Genomic DNA, 23,380 nt, shown 5'->3' with positions numbered 1-23,380 from the left:
TCTCTATTTAATAGCAAGGGCCAGGAGTTATCTTCAATAGGGATTTTAGGGTTTGTGCCTTACATGATGGATACCCGAGAGAAGGGTGAGGTGATTGTGGATGATGTACCTATTGTTTGCGAATACCCGGATGTGTTCCAGGAGGATTTGCCAGGAGTGCCTCTAGAGAGGAAGGTGTAGTTTCAAATTAACTTGGTTCCAGGTGCGGCTCCAATAGCCAAAGAACCTTATCGGTTAGCACCTCCAGAGTTTCAGGAGTTGTCTACACAATTGCAGGAGCTGTTAGACACGGGATTTATTTGGTCGAGTAGTTCACCATGGGGAGGGTCGATCTTATTTGAGAAGAAAAAGGATGGAACGCATCGGATATGTATCGACTACCATGAACTTAATAAGTTAACGGTGAAGAACCATTACTCGCTCTTAAGGATCGACGATTTGTTTGATCAGCTCTAGGGTGTATCTTGGTTTTCCAAGATTTAACTGCGTTTGGGTTATCATCAATATCTTAAGAAGATCCTTAGCAATATCTTAAGAAGATTCAAAGGAAAAGGATGATAGTTGAGAGAGAATGACGGTTTTCGGTTGAAGATATTGAGAGAAAAAGATGGTGTTTGCTATCATAAAAGAAGAAGTGATGATAAAATCAGTCAAACCCATATATATAGAGGTAGTGTTTGCTCGTCCAAGGTGAGTTCACGGCCGCAAACCGGAGGTTTACAGTCAGAAGCCTGATCACAGCCCAAAGAGTGTTCACGGCTGGAAACCAAAGGACGTTTTTGGCCATGCGAAGGTTCGTTTGCGGTCATCGGTTCCAAATGACTTCTCTCCAAAAACCCTAACACTCTTGTATACAAGTTTCATACACTTATAAATCCGTAATCTAACTATATTAAGATAATAAAAAGGAATAAGTTTGACCTTTATTGGATAAGTTTGATTTTAGTTGACCAAGTTTGATTTTTACAAGAATGAAATTTACGGGTTGTCACATAATCCCCCTGTTAGAGGGAATTTTGTCCCGAAATTAAGACTAAGAAATACACATGGACTAAGGGAAAAGATGAGGATACTTATGTTTCATTTGATCCTCCCGCTCCCAAGTGAATTCAGGTCCCCGCTTTGTACTCCACCGAACCTTCATTCTCGGAATACGACTTTGCTTTGTTTGCTTGACTTCACTGTCAATGATTTCTAAGGGTTCTTTCTTGAAGATGAGGCTCTCATTGATCTCGATTTCATCGAGTGGAATAAAAATATTCTCATCAGATAGGCACTTCTTTACGTTCGAAATGTGGATGGTAGGGTGTACGTTACTAAGTTCTTGAGGTAGTTTGAGTTTATAAGCTACAGGACCGATTCTATTGAAAATCTCGAAAGGCCCAATGTACCTTGGATTTAGCTTACCATGCTTTCCCGAAGCGTATCAAGCCCTTCCAGGGTGAGACCTTCAATATAACAAGGTCACCAACCTAAAATTCCAATGGTTTCCATCTTTTGTCAGCGTAGCTTTCCTGTTGGTCTCTAGAGGCTTTCAATCATTCACGAATCTGAACAATCTTCTCTGTTGTTTCCCGAATGATTTCCGGACCCATGAGAGTGTTGTCAGGAACTTGTTCTTTAGCTAGTTGCGTGTCACCCACCTCAGCCCAACACAGAGGGGATCTGCACTTCTGACCATAGAGGGCTTCAAATGGAGCAACTTTGATACTAGAATGGTAGTTATTGTTGTATGAAAACTTGACCAATGGAAAATGGATATCCCATCCTTTACCAAAGTCAATCACAAAAGCTCTCAGCATGTCTTCCAATGTTTGTATCGTCCTCTCGCTCTGTCCATCCGTTTGTGGGTGGTAGGTTGTACTCATGTCCTGCCTAGTTCCTAGGGACTTTTGTAGCGACTGCCAGAATCTCAAAGTGAATCTACTGTCTCTATCAGAGATGATAGATATGGGAACACCATGCAGTCGTACAATCTCCCTAATGTATGTTCTTGTCGGTTTCTTTGATTGGCAGAAAGTATGCGGACTTAGTTAACCTGTCTACGATCACCCAAATGGTATCGAGACCACCCGTGGTATTGGGAAACTTGGTTATGAAGTCCATTGTAATCCGCTCTCACTTCCACTCAGGTATCTCCGGTTGTTGTAGTAGACTTGAGGGCTTTTGGTATTCGACCTTAACCTTGACGCAAGCAAGACACTTGCCCACGAAGGTAGCAATTTTTGCTTTCATGTTAGGCCACTAATATAACTTTTTGAGATCCAGATACATCTTATTTGAACCTAGATGAACGGAGTATCGATTATTGTGCGCCTCGTTCATGACAACGTCTCTAAAACCACTGAGTTTTGGTTTCCAAATCCGATCCATGAGGTATAACGCTCCATCACACTTGACTTCTATGTTCTTATCCATCTCTCTCAGGGATTCGCCTGCCACATTTTCAGGTTTTAAGGCTTCCTTCTGAGCCTCCTTAATTTATGTGGACAAATTTGAATGGATCTTCATAGTTAATGCCTTGACTCTACGACCTGAGTATTCTTTCCCACTTAAGGCGTCACCTACTACATTGGCTTTACTGGGATGATAACGAATTTCTCATTCGTAGTCATTTAATAGGTTGACCCAGCGTCGTTGTCTCATGTTGAGCTCCTTCTGGTCGAATATGTGTTGAAGGATTTTATGGTCTGTAAAGATAGTGCTTTTCGTACCATATAGGTAGTGTCTCCAGATCTTCAGAGCAAATACCACTACTCCCAACTTAAGATCATGTGTAGTGTAGTTGACTTTGTGTGTCTTAAGTTGTCTTGAGGAATTGTTGATAACCTTTCCCTGTTGCATAAAAACACAACCAAGCCCTTGGTTGGATGCATCACAGTATACTATGGAATCTTCTATCCCTTCTGGAAGGGATAATATCGGTGCGTTGCATCAGGCTTGCTTTAGCGTTTGAAACGCCTTTTCTTGTTTCTCCTCCTAGTAAAAGTTTACACCTTTTCTGGGTCAATGTAGTAAGTGGTTTCGCGATCCTTGAGAAGTTATATATGAATCTGTGATAATAGCTGGCGAGGCCTAGAAATTGACGGATTTCTATAGGCGTCCTTGGTGCCGACCAGTTCTCAATGGCTTTGATTTTCAAAGGGTCCACGTGAATTCCTTCTTCGCTAACCATGTGACCCAAGAATTCGACTCTTTGAGTCTAGAAGTCTCATTTGGAGAACTTCGCATAAATTTTCTCTACTCGCAGTGTTTCCAAGATCTTTCGTAAAAGTTGACTATATTCCTCTTTACCGCGTGAGTAGATAAGTATGTCATCGATGAATACTATCATGAATTTATCTAAGTAAGGACGGCACACCCGATTCATTAAGTCCATGAATACCGCGGGCGCATTGATTAATCCGAAAGGAATCACTAAGAACTCGTAGTGACCATAACGAGTTCGGAAGGCTGTTTTGGGAACATTTTGCTCGAACACTCGTAGCCGGTGATACCCGGATCTCAAGTCAACATTTGAAAAGTTGCTTGCTCCCTGAAGTTGATCGAATTAGTCGTCTATCCGTGGTAGAGGGTATCGGTTCTTAACGGTAAGTTTGTTTAGCTCTCTATAGTCGATACACATAGGAACGATCCGTCTTTCTTCTTAACGAACGAGAGCGGTGCTCCCTAGGGTGAGAAGCTTGGTCTAATAAATCCCTTGCTAAGTAGTTAGGTCAGTTGACCATATAGTTCCTGCATCTCAGCTGGTTCTAATCGATAAGGCGATCTGGGTACAAGAGTAACTCTTGGAATTAAGTCGATTCTGAACTTCACTTGACGTTGTGGTGGTAATCCTGGGAGTTCTTTGGAAAAGATGTCTGGAAAGTCACAGACTTTAGGGATGGTCTTTATGTCATTCACCTTTTGGTTCACATCAACCACGTGAGCAAGGAACACATGATATTCCTTTCGTAAGTACTTCTAAGCTTGAATACTTGAGATGATTCGAAGGTTCATGCCTAGTTTGTCACCATAGATAACTAGGGTTTCGCTATTTGGCAGATTAAGACGAACGAATTTCTTAAAACAGAGAATTTCAGCACGATGAAGACTCAACCAACCCATCCTGATAATGACGTCAAAATTTTTAATGGAGACAACCATTGAGGTCGATTTGAAATGAATAGCTATCTAGAGAGAGGGTACATCCTATCTATATATCGTTAGTGTTCTTAGTTTTCATGTTAGCCATTTCTACAATGAACGTTTCTTTTAATGCTTGTGGTTGGTGTTTAAGTAAGTGTGAAAAATTTTGATTCACGAAACTCCTCTCTAATCCACTATCAAATAATATGCATGCATAAGAGTTATCGATGAGAAACGTACTCGTGACCACTGTAGGGTCTGTCACGGCTTCCTCATCGCCAATAGCCAAAACTCTTCCCACTCTGCCAGTGTTTCACGCTTTTCGGCAGTTCCTCTTATAGTGCCCAACTTCACCGCACCCGTAGCAAGCCTAACCTGCTCCAGTACCAGTGACCTAGGAGATTGGTCTTGCTGGTGCCTTACAAAAATGGTGAGTGTGCCCCTTCGTGTTGCAGTTAGCACAATGCATCTCCCGGCATGGTCCATTATGAAGGAAATTGCACTTGCTACATTTTGGCAGACTCCCAGCATATTGTTTCGTTGGTGCATGAATAGTAGGTGTCTTGCGGCATGAACATCCACGATCTGTTATTTCTTGGTTGAGTTCTGCGCCAATTGGTTCTTCTTCTTGTCCCAAAACTTCCTCTTTTTATCGTTTGTTTTGGTCGGTTCTGGGACAACATGGGTAGTTACTTGCGGACTGACTCCATGGTCAATGAGTCGCTATGCCAATCTTTTGGCACTATCAATTGTAGAGGGGTTCGAAGCCAATATGTTCCCCTGAAATGGAGGTACCAGACCCCATATATACCTCTCAATTGTCTTGCCCTCAGTAGGGACCATCCCTAGACTTAAAGCCACCAGATCACTAAACCTAGTTGTGTAGGCCACTATGTCAGAACCTTCATTGTAAAGCTCCAAAGTTCATGTACAAGTTTTTGAACTTCGCCCCTCGGGCAATATTCTCCTGTCATAAGATCCTTTAGTGTTTCCCAGCCCATCGCGTTAGCCACTATGAGAGTAAGTGACTTAACATGGCCATTCTACCATGTGAGGGCTCTGTCGGATAAGGTGTAGGCAGCAAATTTTACTTTGCTTCCTTCTGGGCAGGTGCAGATCTCAAAGATAGACCCCGTTTTCTCAAACCATTGCAACAGAGCAATGATTCCCATAGTACCATTAAAGGCTTTGGGTTTGCAGTTGGTGAAGTCCTTGTATGAGCACTCCCTAGGGTGTCCATGGTTGTCACCTTGGGTAGAGTTAATACCCGTTCCACCCCCACTAGTACCGCTAGAGTTGATTTGAGTTAAGGCTGTCGTTACAACCACAGTCACTACAGCTTGAAAAACTATAGGATCGAATTTAGGTGGGGGTGGTGGTTGATTTGGAGTTATTGGCGGATTGCGCCTGTTCGATTTTCGAGGAGGCATCTTTCAACTATAAGTTTAAAATATGAAGATAATTGTAAGAATTCAATATTGCGCATAATGAGAGTGTTCCTTTAAATAAATCACCATAGTTCAACATGTAATTGTTTGCAATAGAGATCTACCACTAGAAAGATGAGAGAATTTGGATAGAGACTTTCCAAGAGAATTAGATGTTTGTCAATATCATTGGTAGATGTATAGAGTTCAGGAAAATTGACCTTGTAATAGGTCTACAACACACCAATATAGGGAAAACTTTGATAACATAAAGACCTAACGACACTAGAAAGTTCAAGGTCTAAACATAACTAGGAAAATACTAATAGAGTCTAAGAGAAGACTTAATCTATATCCAAAAGGGAGAGTAGAGTATGCTCTACTCGCGAGGAGTGTTGTTCTGGTTAGTACTACATTTTTCCCTGGATTCAGCCAACTGTTGTTCTGTTTCCCACTCACGCCATTGCAATGCCACTTGGTTCTGTTGAAGATCCCTAACTTCGGATTGGCAAGCATTCAGTTCTATCTGTAGGGCGTCGGTGTGAGTCCTTGTTAACTCCTGGTTACCGGTCAGATGTGGAGACAAACGGTGTTGACTCCTGAGTTAGCATGAATTTCCATGACTTGGTCGATGGTTGCCCTTCCTTGCTCAGCATTGTGAGCAACACAGAGAACCAAGAAAGGGAGGATTCTATCAGCTGAGCCTCCCTCACTCAAATTGTAGAAGCTTAGGTCTCCATTATAAGGAGGTGGTTGTGCCTGTTCACGGCTCCACCTTCCCAAGTTTACTGCCTACAGAGGTGTCAGGCCTTGAAAATCCTATCGAGGGTTAGGATTTTGGGCAACTTGAGGTGGATTATAGACCTCAGGTACAGAGTCATAGTCTTCATGAATTTCCTCTTTGTTCTCCTCCTTAAATCTCTCCTCGAAGTCTTCTTCCTCTGGGGCTACCGGGTTATCTTCTTGTGGATCAGCTTCGAGCCATCCAACATTCCCTAGATCGGGAAAGTACAGGTCTCCTGATAGATGAAATCCAACCATGTTATCTACGCAAGAATAGGGGTGTAAGAAACATTTAATCGACGTATTACTAAAGATAATTATAGGATGATCCTTACCAGTTACTTTTATACTTACGTAGTGCATACTAGCTATACATAATTTAAGATAGAATAGACCTTCGAATAAGTGATCGAATCTCTAAGTCCACAACCAAAGAAGGAGCAGGAAGTAAAGAGAAGTTCACCTACTCTAAGTCGATAACATCTTGGTCACATATAACCTAAGCGTATCCACTCAGCAACTATATACCTATTAGTAAGGGTCGTTTTTAGTTTTCACATAAGTAATTATAATACCCCAAAATACTCCTATAGTATTTTAAGTTTATGTTATGTTCTAGTGTTTCTTTGTAGTATAGCTGGTAAGTTTTTAGACTTGTTGAAACACCACAACCATTCTTAGGCATATGCTAATCACTTCTCAGATAGATATAGTTGATCATGCTATATCAATCCCAGACCTGATTATATATCCCCAAGCCCATCTGTGTTGTTCAACAATAATAATACTTTTGTTCCGATCTAGTATGACACTGTCTTATTTCTTGAATACATGTATGTATACTTTAGTAAAATATTTTATTATTTAAAAGTATAACTCTTGGTCAGAGTGTTTTAATCCCAATGCTATGATACCATTCTGTCACACCCCCAAACCTAGATTGGCGAAAACGTTCGGGGGCGGAGGACGTCATGTACAGTATAATAACAATGCACAATAGTAAAACAAGCAACAAAATCCATTGAATTAATAATATAGTTAATACAAGTGTGTTATGTGAATAGTTGTATGACACCAAAAATGTATATATAACAAAATAAAAGACAAGTCCTGCACATGCTTCGTCTTCTCAACACCTGGTCCAGTGTACCTGTCTACTGGTGACCTGAGAATACATGTTAGTTTGAAAGAGAGTATCAAAATTTAAGTTGGTGAGTTCATAAGTATTTTAGTTTCAAGTTTGCATTTGTTTCATGAAAATGTTTGTTTTTGTCTTAGTAAAACGTTTGTATCATTCCCAGAAAATCCTATATTTTCTGCTTCAAAATGTAAAGTAGTCCTCTACCAAGACTCAACTGTTTGTATGTTCTGTTCTCTTGAATATATTGTAAAATGTATGTTTGTACTTAAATTTTATAAATTTATGTTTTCCATATTTGTAAAACTATTTTTACTCAAAAACTAGTATGCATTTCTCATGAGGGAATATCACTGTATGAATGTAATGGAAAATGAAGATGTATAGTAGTATTGTATAAAATACCCTACTTATGCACTAACTACCTTAAAAACCAAACTGTAAAATAAGGTTAAAAATGTGATTAGGTTATAACCATGCTTGATTGACTAGTATAAAATACGACGTTCTTCAGGCGTCGAAAATGGTATGACCTTTCTCACTCGTAGACCTGCAGGTCCCACTGTAGCTAGCAGCAAGGTCTAGGATGGTCAATCCCGTAGAGATCTATACACAAACTCACGCTCTCCCTCCAGGTGACTCTGGTTATAAAACGTGACATAGCAAGAATATTGCTATGCCATGAAATAGTATCTCACATTTTAGTTATCTTGTTTTGTTATAGTGTGTAAGTTCCTTCTTATTCTTGTAAATGAATAGTATAATTTGTATTGAATAGTAATAATATGTATGTATTGACTCATGTATGTTTCTCTGTTATAGAAATAGTATGTAGTGATCCTCTAAACTATTCCTATTACAGTTTACTGCTATGTTTCTTTGAACTATTACTGATTTGTAGAAAAGACTCAATTGTTCAACATAAGCAACTGAGTTAAATATGTTCCTTAAAAATGGGGTTTAATATTCATGTATGTATTCAATAAGTATAACTATGATTTAGCCGACAGTCGGACTAGTGATCCTACCCTAAGCCCACAACCAAACAAGGAATAGGAGTTACGGTATTTAGCAATAGTCCTAAGTCTGTTAAAGCATACTTATACATAAATAGATACATTAATATGATTTTGATAAAAGCTGAAATCTAAGAATACTTTTAAAATGGTTTTAACAAGTGTTTGAGTATAAGAAATCCTTTTGTTTGATGTTTTCACATGTAAGTGGTTAACACAATTATATTGTGTTCTACTTGTATTCTTCCCTAAAAAGCATTTAAAACTATAATTTGTTGGTGTATGAACTCACCTTATGTGAGTGATTCGATTGAAGATTCAATATAAGAAGATAAGTTTCACGGGTGAAGTCCCGAATCACAAACGAGTCCTATTTAGCATATTAAGACATATACATGTATACATTTAGTGATGATAATCATAAATATAGCATGGAAACGGATTGAGTTGCAAGTTTAACTTACAAAAGAGGGTGCTAGAGTCAAAAAAGGGAGGCGGGAAAGGGCTCACGACCCACACTCTAGTGTGTGTTCTTGGTGAATTATGATGATGCAGGTGTTCACGGCCCAAAGATCTTGATGATCTTGAGTTTAGGACTTTATGTTCGTAACAAATGATGATGATTCAAGGGTACACGGCCCAGGTATCTTGAAGAATGAAGAACACTTGAAGATCCTGTCACACCCAAAAACCAATAACGGCGGAAACGTTCTGGGGCGGAGGACGTCATGTACAGTATCACAACAATGAAAAGTAGTAAAAAATCAACAACATCATCCATTGCATTGATAATATAATTTTAATACAAGTGTTCTGTCAAATTATAATAGACACTAAAGTATAAACAAAATGAAAGATGAGTCTTGAATGAGCTCCATCTTCTCTAATCCTTGCATCGGTACCCGTCTATTGTTGACCTGAGGATACAAGTTATTTTGAAAGAGAGTATCAGCTTTAAAGCTGGTGAGATCATAAGTATTAATGTGTCTTAATTTGTATGTATGTATTTGTTTGACATGTATTGAAAGACTTGAAAATGTTTTGAAAGAAAGTTCGTGTAAGTATGAAAATGTTTGTAAAACAACTATAAACGTTTGAAAAACTCTAGAGATCCCTATGATTCCTACTATTATAAAAGGGAGTCTTCTACCAAGACTTAACTGTTCTAAATGTAGTCTTCTACCAAGACTTAACTGTGCTAAATTTAGCCTTCTACCAAGGCATCTAGTGTCTGTGTGTGTGTCTCTTGTAAGAGTGTGTATTTTCCCAAATCTGACTATCATTAACCAAAAATATAGTTTCTACATTACCGTGCGTCGTGTGAATGTTCACGAAGTAAATGTAATGGGAAAAATGAAATAGTATTATGGTGTAGTGTCGAACTACAACGGTACTAATTACCTTAAGTCTAGGGTAATTCTTATAAGTAGTGTAGCATTTGTAATAAATGACTACTTCTGTACTCCTATTTCCTTATTTGGGGGATAAGGCATAATGTGATGGCTAGATCCCAGGCTAGACGCTCCCATGTCAAAGAGATTTTGGGACCTTTACACGCCCATGCATATTTGCATGCCGTGAACATCCACATTACTATGATCATGTATACCCAATATAACTAGCACGTTGCCTTGCGATTCATTGGTATAGTTAGATCCTGAACTCGTTCCATGCTATAGCACCTAGTGATGTCTGTCCTATTATCGTATATGTAAGCGCATTCATGTAAACGCATCTATGTAAATGTACTCATGTAGATGTAATCATGTAAACGTATCTATGTAAATGTACTCATGTAGATGTAATCATGTAAACGTATCTATGTAATTGTAATAATGTAAAAGTAATCATGTAAATGTACTCATGTAATAGTATAGTAGTGTAGTGTGTGTACTAGCTGTGACATGTGTTCTCTCTCTGTTTAGCAAGTATTGACTCGTGAATGAACTGACTCATTGTATGATATCTTGTTCTAGTAATAGTTCTAGTATCTTCCTAAACTACCCATACAGTAGCTTTCTAGTAATGTAACTGGCACGAATGAACATGGAAGTATACCCTTGCTACCCAAGGGTACTGAATGAACTGGAAGAACCTTTATGACTATATATGTACACATGATATATAACTAATATTTAAACGACCTTCGGACGGGTACCCGATATCCCACCAGACCACATCTCAAGCACGAAAAGGAAATAGGGTGGATAGCCTTCCTAAGTCTTTTAAACATTTCTTATATAACTATACATATATAGGCATCCAATTGATAATATAAAAGCATAAAATAAGTTTTGTAAAACATTTGAACATAATTATTATCTAAGAAAAGATCGACTTGATGTCAATCTATAAAACAGGTTGAAAGCATGGGTTTGATAAAACAGTTTAAGTATAAAGAAACATTTGTTTGAAACACAATTGTAAATGAGTTTGAAATGATACATTAAAGTAAAATGTATGGTTTAATAAGGAGTTCTAAACATATAAAGTGTTTATGAAAAACTATTGAAGGAAACTATTTGGTAAAACGGCTAATGAGTAGTAAATCATTTGAATGCTGCTTATTAATCACATGTGATTGATATAATAAGTAGCATGATTCTACTTGTACCCCCCATAAAGCATTTAAAAACATTTAAAACATTGATTAAGGGGTATGAACTCACCTGTAGCAAGTGGATCGGAAGGAAGTGTCGGATAAGTGCTTGGTGTCAACTGAAGACTTAGACACGCACAACGATCCTAATAACATATAAAGACATATGTATATAAAAAAATAGTCTTTAAACAACTAATAAACAAGTCAAGACACTCTAGGGCATGACAAACACTTTTTATAAGTGTTATAAGTGTTAAGGAGTGCATCTAAGTGTTGTAGGGAAAGGCTAGTGTGTTCAGGGTTCAAGGATGTCACACCCCAAAACCGAGAACGACGGAAACGTTCTGGGGCGGAGGACGTCATGTATGTATCACAACAATTGTAAAGTAGTAAACAAGCAATAACATCATCCATTTCATTTATAGTATAATTTTAATTACATTTGATTTCTTTCATAGTTAAATTCTACAAAAATGCATATTCAAAAATTAAAGACGAGTCTTGATCGCTCCGTCTTCACAAAACCTGGTAGTCGTACCTGTCTATCCGTGTCCTGAGAATACAAGTTATTTTGAAAGCGAGTATCAGCAATAATGCTGGTGAGTTCATAAGTATTTATGTGACTTTGATTTGTAAAGCTGTAAAGAAAGACCTATAAATGTTTTTGAAGGAAAGTTTGTACCAACGAATATGTTTGTAAGTAATTGTAAACGTTTGAAAATCTTAGAAAATCCCATATAAAATGTAGCCTTCTGCCAATACTTGACTGTTTTGAAATGTTTTCTTCAGAAATCCAATATTTGTTTATAAGTGGATGGCAGCTTAAAAGTCCCAAAATGAACTACCATGAATGTTTTTCATGTCATAAAATAGTAGATTTTTGTACAGTTATAATCGCTAAGATATATGAAAACTCCGTAAATCAACGTGTTTTTAATACTCCATGTGAGTTTTATAACCATGCTATTGACACTGATGGCCTGGAACAACGTTCTTCAGGCGTTGGAATGTTATGACATTTGTCACCCCAGACCTACCGGTCTAACTATAGCTAACAGTTTAGGTGCGGGATTTTCAATGCCGTATAGATCTATACACAAGTATCAGGCTCCCCCTACAAGGGATTATGGTATATAATACAGGACTTAATAATGCATACTCGAACATACGTGAATTGTCTCACAAACTAGTATAAAACAGATTTACGTATGAAAATGTCCATTTGTTTTTATATGAAAATACCTTCTTGATATGGTACTTGTAGTATATAAAACGTTATGAATATCTAGTATACTATCTCATGTAATTGTATTCCTTGAAATGGTATGTCTTGAAGTTGTATGCTTTTGTAATTGTATGTAATTGTATCTCTTCGCATAGTATGTAATGTATTTGTATTGACTCATGAATAGACTGAATCTTGTATGATACCTGGTACTTGGAATGGTAAATAGTATGTCTTAACTATACCTATTATAGTTACTGATAATGTGTGTGTATAATCGAAATATGCCTTTGCTACCCAAAGGTACTGAACCAACTGAATAGAAAACTTTTATGTCTATATTTGTATACATGATATATATATATATATATATATATATATATATATATATATATATAACCACACATGTATAGGCGTGCATTTGACAAATAAAATATAAAAGAAGTTTTGTATAACCTTTGAGAAGTTTAATAAATAATAAGAAGTGATGACTTGATGTTAGTTTATAAAACGGTTGGAAAGTAGTTTGTTTGATAAAAACAATTTTAAGTATAAGAAGACCTTTGTTTGAAAATACGATTCTAACGGTGTTTGAAAGGAAACATAAATTATGTAAGACAGTTTGATAAAGTGTTTTTAACTTGTAAAAATATTTGTCGTAAACTATTATAGTTTTTCCAAAAGTTCGTTTCGTTTGTATAGTAATCCTAGTGTAATGCTCGCTTGTTATGAAATGTGTAACTTTTTGTGGTGACATAAATGAACACCTGTACTCAAGGTATAAATAAACTGTTTGATTCGTATGAGTATAACATCATATTTAATTTCAACAGATAAGATGATATTGTGGTATGTTTCCGTACGAAGGATTCCATAATATGGTTATGAATCACATATGATTTACTTGATAAAAATGAGTTTTTAGTGAAACTTTGAGTTACACACGATAATAATCGTGTGTTTACTTGTATTCCCCCCCTTTAAAGTGTATATAAAAAGTATTGATAACACATTTAAAAATGTTGATTATAGGGGTATGAACTCACCGAAGAAAGTCCGTGATTTGAAGAAAACGAGATTTTCCCGTGCGGTACCTCGACCGGAAAGTGACGAGATTTCCGGGAATCTCGGGGCTTCGGACTTTCGTCGGGGCTTGGATATGAAACCGGGAAGTCGGGATGTTGTCGGCACGAAAAACGAGGCGAAAATGAGAGAGAATTGAAGTATTTTTGGGAAAACAGCCGGCACCTTCGCAGCCTATTTATAGAAGCTGGAGGTCCTCGGTACGCTGGGCGTACTTCGGACTTACGCGGGGCGTTCCTCGTACGCGGGGCGTACTCCGAAGGTACGCAGGGTGTTCGCTTGCGTCACTGCTTACCGTATCCTCGGGCGAAGAGTCTGGTCGACGTGGACTATCCGGAGCCTAGTATCCGAGTACGCGGGGCGTACGAGGGTACGCAGGGCGTACTCCTTCGGATAAGGTTTTGAAGTGCGTGCCAAGAACTTCTAAAATGCGTAACTTTCGCATACGAGCTCCGTTTTTGACGTTCTTCATATCCACGTGAAGGTGAGAAAATACTCTACAACTTTCATTTAGACTCCGTCGGCTAATTTTGACTTTATTTTTAATTATATTTTAATTAATAGGTCGGGACACGATATCCTCGTTAAAAATCCATAATTTCTTCATCCGACGTCCGATTTCGTCAGACTTTTTATCGTTATACTCCTATTGTCGGGCTCTCCAACTTTTGTTTAGGTTGTGTCGGCTATAGATCGCTCGATCTCTATTTCGAGTTTTTAGTTGTCTATTGCTAGGTTAGAAACTTCGAAAAATCATAACTTCCTCATACGAAGTCAGATTTGGGCGTTCTTTTTATGCATGATCACGGTTTAACGTAATCTATGACTTTCTTTTAGATACCTAAGGCTAAAAATTATTGTATCGAAATTTTGCGTTTTTCGCTTAATCGGTGTTGCCTGGTTTTGCCAAGAATCTTCGGTTGCTCATAACTTCTCCGTTATAACTCGTATTTTAGTGTTCTTTATATGTACGAAAACCTTGATACGATTCCTACCACTTTATTTAACCCAAATATGATTTTAGGAAAGTTAAATTTTGGCTTAAGTTTGACTGGTGTTTCGTTATATTGACTCAAAATGTTGGGTTGTCACATCATCCCCCTGTTAGAGGGAATTTCGTCCCGAAATTCGAGTTTAAGCAGAATTAATGATCATGCTACGGATAGAAGTTTTATTTGCTTCTCGTGTTCTTAGGCTGTCTTGAGGTATACGTAGTGACTTTTCTTCTTGCTTAAGAACGCAGCCAAGCCCTTGGTTGGATGTATCGCATTACACCATGCAATATTCTATTCCCTTTTTGGGAGGGATAATATTGGTGCGATGCATCAGACTTATTTTAGCGTTTGGAAACGCTCTTCTTTTTTTTTTGTTTACAAAGAAATCCGGTGCTCTTCCAAGTGAGAAACTTGTCCTAAAGAATCCCCTTCTGAGGAGTTTGTTAAGCTTGCTAGGAAGTTCTTGCATCTCGGTTGTAGCTATACAGTAAGGTGATTTTGGCTACTGGCGTAGCCCCTGGAATTAAGTCGATTCTGGATTCGACTTGACGTTGTGGTGGTAGTCTCGGTTTTCCTTCCGGAAAGGTGTCGGAAAAAGCCGCGTACTTCTTGGATGTTCTGAATGTCCTTCACTTTTCGGCACGTCTCGGCGATGTGTGCAAGGAATACATGATATTCCTTTCGTAAGAATTTCTGAGCTTGCATACACGAAAAGATGAGAGGGTTCGTACTTGGTTCGTGGCTGTAAATAACTAGGGCTTCGTTGTTTAGGGAGGTTAGGACGAACTGCTTTATCAAAGCACTTGATGTTGGCTCGATGTAGACTGAATCAACTCCTACTGATTATGATGTCAAAACCTGGGGGTGGATTAGCTGTCGTGAAGGTTTAAAAGATAGTATGACTACTCATGAATTTTGGGAAAAGGATAGGTATTTCTAAGTTTATTCTCACGGAAGCACGATCATTCGCAGTCTTGGGCAGTCTTCGTCCTGAAGTTCATAATAGAACTCATACCTGGTTCATCTATCACAGTCTCGGGTATACGAGTCGTTTGTAATTAAGATTGAAAAGGTAGTCGAATAAATGATTCTTCTTTAAGCCCACATCCCAACGAGGAAAAGAAGTTAAAGTGGAATCATCAATTCTAAACCTGTAGAACCTTGATTATATACCACCCCTATGTATACATTCTTCAGCGATAGATCGACCGTATGGGTCTTTAGATTGAACCTGACGTACTCTACGAGTGATACTTCGCGGAGGTTTGCTGAGGTTTCTTTGGAAAGGATAAGAAACATGAGGTACTCCATGCATAAGTACTTCGGTGTTCTGGAATGATGGTTTCGCTAGTAAGACGTTTCCGGAGAAGGAGAAGTGCGCACGAAACAGATATTGCGAGGATCGAATTGAGTCAAATTGTATAATGATATCGGACTTACTTGGGAATAACGTATTATATTTGATCATAAGGGTGTTACAGACAAAACGCAACAGTACAACTTTTAACAGAGTTACAGTACTTTGGTTTTACCACTAGACTATTGTTGTGAACAAGGTATACTACTAAAAGGCAAGTATACGCAACACGAGGGTCCCTTATACTGACGAGATCTCTCAAAAGGTAAGACTCGAGTTACACTAGTTTTAAGCGAGTTTAACGACATATTTAATGCCGACGATTGGGAGTGAGCCCCTATTATAGTCGGGTCCTTCATTGCCTTTTTCCATTCTGAGGTCAAACTCCTCCTGTTCTACTGTCGTTCTTCTCTGTTGGGCAATCCCTCCTGAAGTGTCCCATTAAACCACATAGATGGCATATCCAAGAAGTTTTGACATTGGTGGTTGAAGTAATGTGTTTGACCCAAGTCCTGCAGAAGCGGGTAGTGTGTCCGTTCTTGTTGCAGGTCTTGCAGTGTAACAGACGACAACTACCTAAGTGATGGAAGTTGCACTTATTGCAATTCGGTAGGTTTCCAACATACTGCCGGTCCGGGTTAGGGATGATTGGGATACTTGTAGTGTTGATGGTAGGAGTTATAGATTTCGTGGCTGCGAAGGCTGCCACCGGTGATGGTTTCTTGTTTGTCCCTTGAGGTGATTTGCCTTTAACTCTATCCCAAAATTTTCATTTGTTGCTCTTTGGTTTGAGGTTCAGAGTGTTGTGGTAGTTTGTTACTCGTGGGTGTACTTGGTTGTCACTTAGGTTGAATTTATTGAAAACCATCCCGCTAACATTTGCGTTGTTAGCGTTAAGGTGATTCAGAACAGCTGTTACGGCAGCTGAGACTGCAGCTTGAAAGGTAGTTGTATAAATCTGAAGAGTTGGTGTGGGGCTGATGAGTTGATTACTTTTTATTGGCAACATGATTCTGTAACACGAAGGAAAAAGGAGTTCGTGAGACATTATGGTTGAACCTAGATGTATTTCGATCGCTTTAAGTAAAGAGTAAGAGTATGTTCTCGAAAGTTTGACCTACATCCCTATGATGCAGTCCTAGTACAGTGTAGAAGTATGTTTGTTGTTCAAGCCGTTAGTTGGTGAATAACATGATCCAACCACTAAAAGAGACTTGGAAATGTCTCCGGAGTTAAATTACTATCGTCCATTGACTTGACTAACGCATGTTTCAAATAGACTCCAACGAAGGTATGCTGAGGGTTTTTGAACAAAGAGCGACACGGGAGTTAGCTGATTGTCAATATCATCGATGTTTAAGATGGAATATGTTTAGGGAAATTTTATCTTGAAGAAGGTCTTACCTCATATCATGAGTAGAAAGGTTTTGGCCGCATAAAGGTCTAACTAATCAGTACTTGCAGTACAAGATAGTTACACAGAAAATGCTATATAGGACATACACAGGAACAACGATTCCTTTAAACAAGGAAGGGAAATAAAGCCTTTCTTTCTGGCGGCGGTCATCCTTCTGGTGAACTCTCAGTTCAGTCAATTAGCGTTCCATTATTAAGAAGGTGTCCTTCGTACACTCTCTGGCGTACTCGTTTCTCTCTGACTTCGGCTCGTGTTTTAGTTAGTGCTTGCAGCAGGGTCTCATGGTCTCTCTCAGATCTCTCACGAGTGTTTTCAATATGATTGGTGTAGATGGTATGGATTCTTGCGTTGGTATTTAACCTCTTTGATACAATGGAGAGTCGTCATGCCTTGAATTTCGTTTCGACCAACTCTGCGGATTAGGATTGTTAGAACTTTGTCTGTTGAGTTCCCTTTGCTTAAGTTGTAGTAGCTTTGGTCTCCTTTTGACGATATAGGTTGATCTTGTACTACGCTCCATGTTTCTAGGTATACTACCCAAGGGGGCGTCGATCCATGAAGAGCTAGACGAGGGTTAGGGTTTGAATTGGGAGCCACCGGGGGTAGGTTCTTATCCTCAAGTTCGGATTTATCAACATCCGAAGGGTCTTCAGTATGGTGATCATTCAAAAAGGGATTGGATGATCATTCTCTGGTTCTTCTCTGAATCATCTAGCATTGCCTTTGTTCGGGAAATACGGGTCGTTGTGGGGATGGGGTCTAGCTATGTTATCTATATGGTAATTTGGGGTATAAGAATCTAACACATAAGTAGCTTATAGAATACACAAAATACTCCTATAGTATTTTAGGTTTACGTTCTATTGTTCCCATTGTGGTATTGTGGGTAAGTTTTTAGACTTGTTGCAACTCACAACCACACTTAGGCACATGCTAGTCAACCCTTGGAAAATATAGTTGATCAGGCTATATTATCCCACTTTTGACTATATGTCTCTAAGTCTACTTGTGTTGCCCAACAATCGTAATACTTTTGTTCTGTCTTAGTGACACTGATTTTAGTATGAATGCAGACATGTATACTTACTTAAATATTTTATTATTTAAAAGTATAGACTCTTTATCAGAGTATTTTAATCCCTATTGTATTTATAGTTTGTATATCTTTTATGGGTTGATATACTTAATTCACTATAAACAATGCTCTGATACCAATCTGTCACACCCCAAAACCGAGAACGGCGGAAACGTTCTGGGGCGGAGGACGTCATGTATGTATCACAACAATTGTAAAGTAGTAAACAAGCAATAACATCATCCATTGCATTAATAGTATAATTTTAATTACATTTGATTTCTTTCATAGTAAAATTCTACAAAAATGCATATTCAAAAATTAAAGACGAGTCTTGATCGCTCCGTCTTCACAGAACCTGGTAGTCGTACCTGTCTATCCGTGTCCTGGGAATACAAGTTATTTTGAAAGCGAGTATCAACAATAATGCTGGTGAGTTCATAAGTATTTATGTGACTTTGATTTGTAAAGCTGTAAAGAAAGACCTGTAAATGTTTTTGAAGGAAAGTTTGTACCAACGAATATGTTTGTAAGTAATTGTAAACATTTGAAAATCTTAGAAAATCCCATATAAAATGTAGCCTTCTGCCAATACTTGACTGTTTTGAAATGTTTTCTTCAGAAATCCAATATTTGTTTATAAGTGGATGGTAGCTTAAAAGTCCCAAAATGAACTACCATGAATGCTTTTCATGTCATAAAATAGTAGATTTGTGTACAGTTATAATCGCTAAGATATATGAAAACTCCGTAAATCAACGTGTTTTTAATACTCCATGTGAGTTTTATAACCATGCTACTGACACTGATGGCCTGTAACAACGTTCTTCAGGCGTTGGAATGTTATGACATTTGTCACCCCGACCTGCTGGTCTAACTATAGCTAACAGTTTAGGTGCGGGATTGTCAATCCCATATAGATCTATACACAAGTATCACGCTCCCCCTACAAGGGATTATGGTATATAATACAGGACTTAATAATGCATACTCGAACGTACGTGAAGTGTCTCACAACCTAGTATAAAACATATTTACGTATGAAAATGTCCATTTGTTTTTATATGAAAATACCTTCTTGATATGGTACTTGTAATATATAAAACGTTATGAATATCTAGTATACTATCTCATGTAATTGTATTCCTTGAAATGGTATGTCTTGAAGTTGTATGCTTTTGTAATTGTATGTAATTGTATCTCTTCCCATAGTATGTAATGTATTTGTATTGACTCATGAATAGACTGAATCTTGTATGATACCTGGTACTTGGAATGGTAAATAGTATGTCTTAACTATACCTATTATAGTTACTGATAATGTGTGTGTATAATCGAAATATGCCTTTGCTACCCAAAGGTACTGAACCAACTGAATAGAAAACTTTTATGTCTATATCTGTATACATGATATATATATATATATATATATATATATATATATATATATATATATATATAACCACACATGTATAGGCGTGCATTTGACAAATAAAATATAAAAGAAGTTTTGTATAACCTTTAAGAAGTTTAATAAATAATAAGAAGTGATGACTTGATGTTAGTTTATAAAACGGTTGGAAAGTAGTTTATTTGATAAAAAGAATTTTAAGTATAAGAAGACCTTTGTTTGAAAATACGATTCTAACGGTGTTTGAAAGGAAACATAAAGTATGTAAGACAGTTTGATAAAGAGTTTTTAACATGTAAAAATGTTTGTCGTAAACTATTATAGTTTTTCCAAAAGTTCGTTTCGTTTGTATAGTAATCCTAGTGTAATGCTCGCTTGTTATGAAATGTGTAACTTTTTGTGGTGACATAAATGAACACCTGTACTCAAGGTATAAACAAACTGTTTGATTCGTCTGAGTATAACATCATATTTAATTTCAACAGATAAGATGATATTGTGTTATGTTTCCGTATGAAGGATTCCATAATATGGTTATGAATCACATATGATTTACTTGATAAAAATGAGTTTTTAGTGAAACTTTGAGTTACACACGATAATAATCGTGTGTTTACTTGTATTCATCCCCTTAAAAGTGTATATAAAAAGTATTGATAACACATTTAAAAATGTAGATTATAGGGGTATGAACTCACCGAAGAAAGTGTGTGATTTGAAGAAAACGAGATTTTCCCGTGCGGCACCTCGACCGGAAAGTGACGAGATTTTCGGGAATCTTGGGGCTTCGAACTTTCGTCGGGGCTTGGATATGAAACCGGGAAGTCGGGATGTTGTCGGCACGAAAAACGAGGCGAAAATGAGAGAGAATTGAAGTATTTTTGTGAAAACAGCCGGCACCTTTGCAGCCTATTTATAGAAGCTGGAGGTCCTAGGTACGCTGGGCGTACTTCGGACTTACGGGGGGCGTTCCTCGTACGCGGGGCGTACTCCGAAGGTACACAGGGCGTTCGCTTGCGTCACTGCTTACCGCATCCTCGGGCGAAGAGTATGGTCGACGTGGACTATCCGGAGCCTAGTATCCGAGTACGCGGGGCGTACGAGGGTACGCAGGGCGTACTCCTTCGGATAAGGCTTTGAAGTGCGTGCCAAGAACTTCTAAAATGCGTAACTTTCGCATACGAGCTCCGTTTTTGACGTTCTTTATATCCACACGAAGGTGAGAAAATACTCTACAACTTTCATTTAGACTCCGTCGGCTAATTTTGACTTTATTTTTAATTATATTTTAATTAATAGGTCGGGACACGATATCCTCGTTAAAAATCCATAATTTCTTCATCCGACGTCCGATTTCGTCAGACTTTTTATCGTTATACTCCTATTGTCGGGCTCTCCAACTTTTGTTTAGGTTGTGTCGGCTATAGATCGCTCGATCTCTATTTCGAGTTTTTAGTTGTCTATTGCTAGGTTAGAAACTTCGAAAAATCATAACTTCCTCATACGAAGTCAGATTTGGGCGTTCTTTTTATGCATGATCACGGTTTAACGTAATCTATGACTTTCGTTTAGATACCTAAGGCTAAAAATTATTGTATCAAAATTTCGCGTTTTGCGCTTAATCGGTGTTGCCTGGTTTTGCCAAAAATCTTCGGTTGGTCATAACTTCTCCGTTATAACTCGGATTTTAGTGTTCTTTATATGTACGAAAACCTTGATACGATTCCTACCACTTTATTTAACCCAAATACGATTTTAGGAAAGTCAAATTTTGGCTTAAGTTTGACTGGTGTTTCGTCATATTGACTCAAAATGTTGGGTTGTCACAAAGGAACACCTCTAAAATGAGTTTACTCCCTAAAGATTAACACCCCTTGAGTTTACGGTCATAAAATCTTGATTTTACGGTCATAAACTCCTAACCTTTTGACCATTTGTTGTTTTGAAGTCTTCTAAGCTATTCCTATCATTCCTACTTCATGATTTAGCCTTAGGAAGTGTTGTGTGGCATCCAAACACTCCTAAATGGAGTTTACGGTCTAAGGACCATTTCTCCATGAGTTTACTACCGTAAACTCTTATGGAATAAAGTATTTTGGTGTTTTCAAGTCCTAAACACTTCAACGTAATAGCCTAGGTTAGATTCTAGGCATAACGTGTAAATATGGGACATTTAAACACCTTTTGGGGTGTTTACGGTTTTGGGAGATCCCCAAACCGTAAAAAAATATAAATGGTTGTTTTCTTGTTCATTTATGTGGTATACACATCAAGGATGGATCTAGGCAAGTCGCTAAGGCATGGTGAAGCATCTAGGCACCCTAACGCACCACTTTGCACCATATTTGGTGTTTACGGTTTTGGGAGCCTCCCAAAACCGTGACCACCTTGATCTTGGTGTTCTTGGGACTTTTCTTTGGTATTAATATGTATAGCAAGCTTTAAATGACTCTAGGATAGAAGTACTTACTTTTGTGGAGGCTTGAAATGAACTTAAAGTCAAAGAACACTAGTGTGTGTTCTTGGTGTTTTTGGAAAACTAATCAAAACACAAAAATGGATGGATTAAAGGATGTACAATCACTAGATTAAGTGATATAAAAACTAATCAAGTTGACAAACACTTACGTGTTCAGGAAATCGGGCGAAAACCGAGATGATACTTGAGAGAGTTTTTGAGTTTACTCTTTTTGGAGTTTACTCTTTTAGGGTGAAGAAATGAAAAGTGACTAATTTTAGGAGTAAACTCATGCTTATGCATGAGTTCCCAGTTTTTGGATGATTTTTCGACCCAATCATAAAATTTTGGTCGTGAACTTCTAAGACACGAGATGTTTGCGGTTTTTAAATTTCAAAACCCGTGACGACACTTTCTTTCACCCGTTCGTTTAAAGAATAATATTAAAATAATCAAACAAACTTTAAATTTGCTAAAAATAAGTAATAATGTAATTGACCTATAAATCGAAGTGATTGACTTTTAGGGTTTGACCGAATGAAAATTTCGAGTTGTCACATCATCCCCCTATTAGAGGGAATTTCGTCCCGAAATTAGAATTTAGGTAAGGAAGTAGGTATGAATGATCGAGTCATGATTTGGGAAACTTCCTAATCGATTGTTTTTTGCGCTCATAAGTGTATTCGGGCCTTCGGTTGGTATCCCAACGAATCTTCACTAAATGGCGACGGCGTTGCATTGTCCGCTTGACCTCTCGGTTGAGGGTCACTACGGTTCTAATACGAAGGCGAGGATCTCGTTAATATCAATATCGTCGGGCCAGACTTACGAGAGTCCTAACGGAAAGGTATGGTTTCAAGATCGAGTCGCGAAGGGTAAAATGTACGTTACTGAGTTTGCGGAGTAGGTTTAGTTTGTGAGATACAGGAACGATTCTGGTAAGAATCTCAGAGGTCCTGACTATCTTGGATTTAGCTTTCCACGCTTTACAAAGCGCATTAAGCCATTCCCAGAGTGAGTTTTCCTAAAGAACTTGGTCTCTCACTTGGAATCTCCAAGGTTTCTTTTTCTTGTTTTTCTTCCCAGTCAAGGGCCACCCCCTGCTGGGTCAAAGTCATAAAGGTTTCTCTGATTTGCGAGGAGTTCTGGATGAACTATGACAGTAGGTCTGTAAGACCTAGAATTTGGCGAATTTCTGTCGGCTTCTCTGGTGTCGACAAATTCTCAACGGTTTTGATAAATTGACAGAGTACTCAAGAATTTCC

This window comes from Lactuca serriola, chromosome 4 (genome assembly GCF_051521515.1).
Source record: "Lactuca serriola cultivar US96UC23 chromosome 4, Lser_US96UC23_V15, whole genome shotgun sequence".
Classification (NCBI taxonomy): Eukaryota; Viridiplantae; Streptophyta; class Magnoliopsida; order Asterales; family Asteraceae; genus Lactuca; species Lactuca serriola.
Note: the sequence above shows the minus strand (reverse complement) of the source record.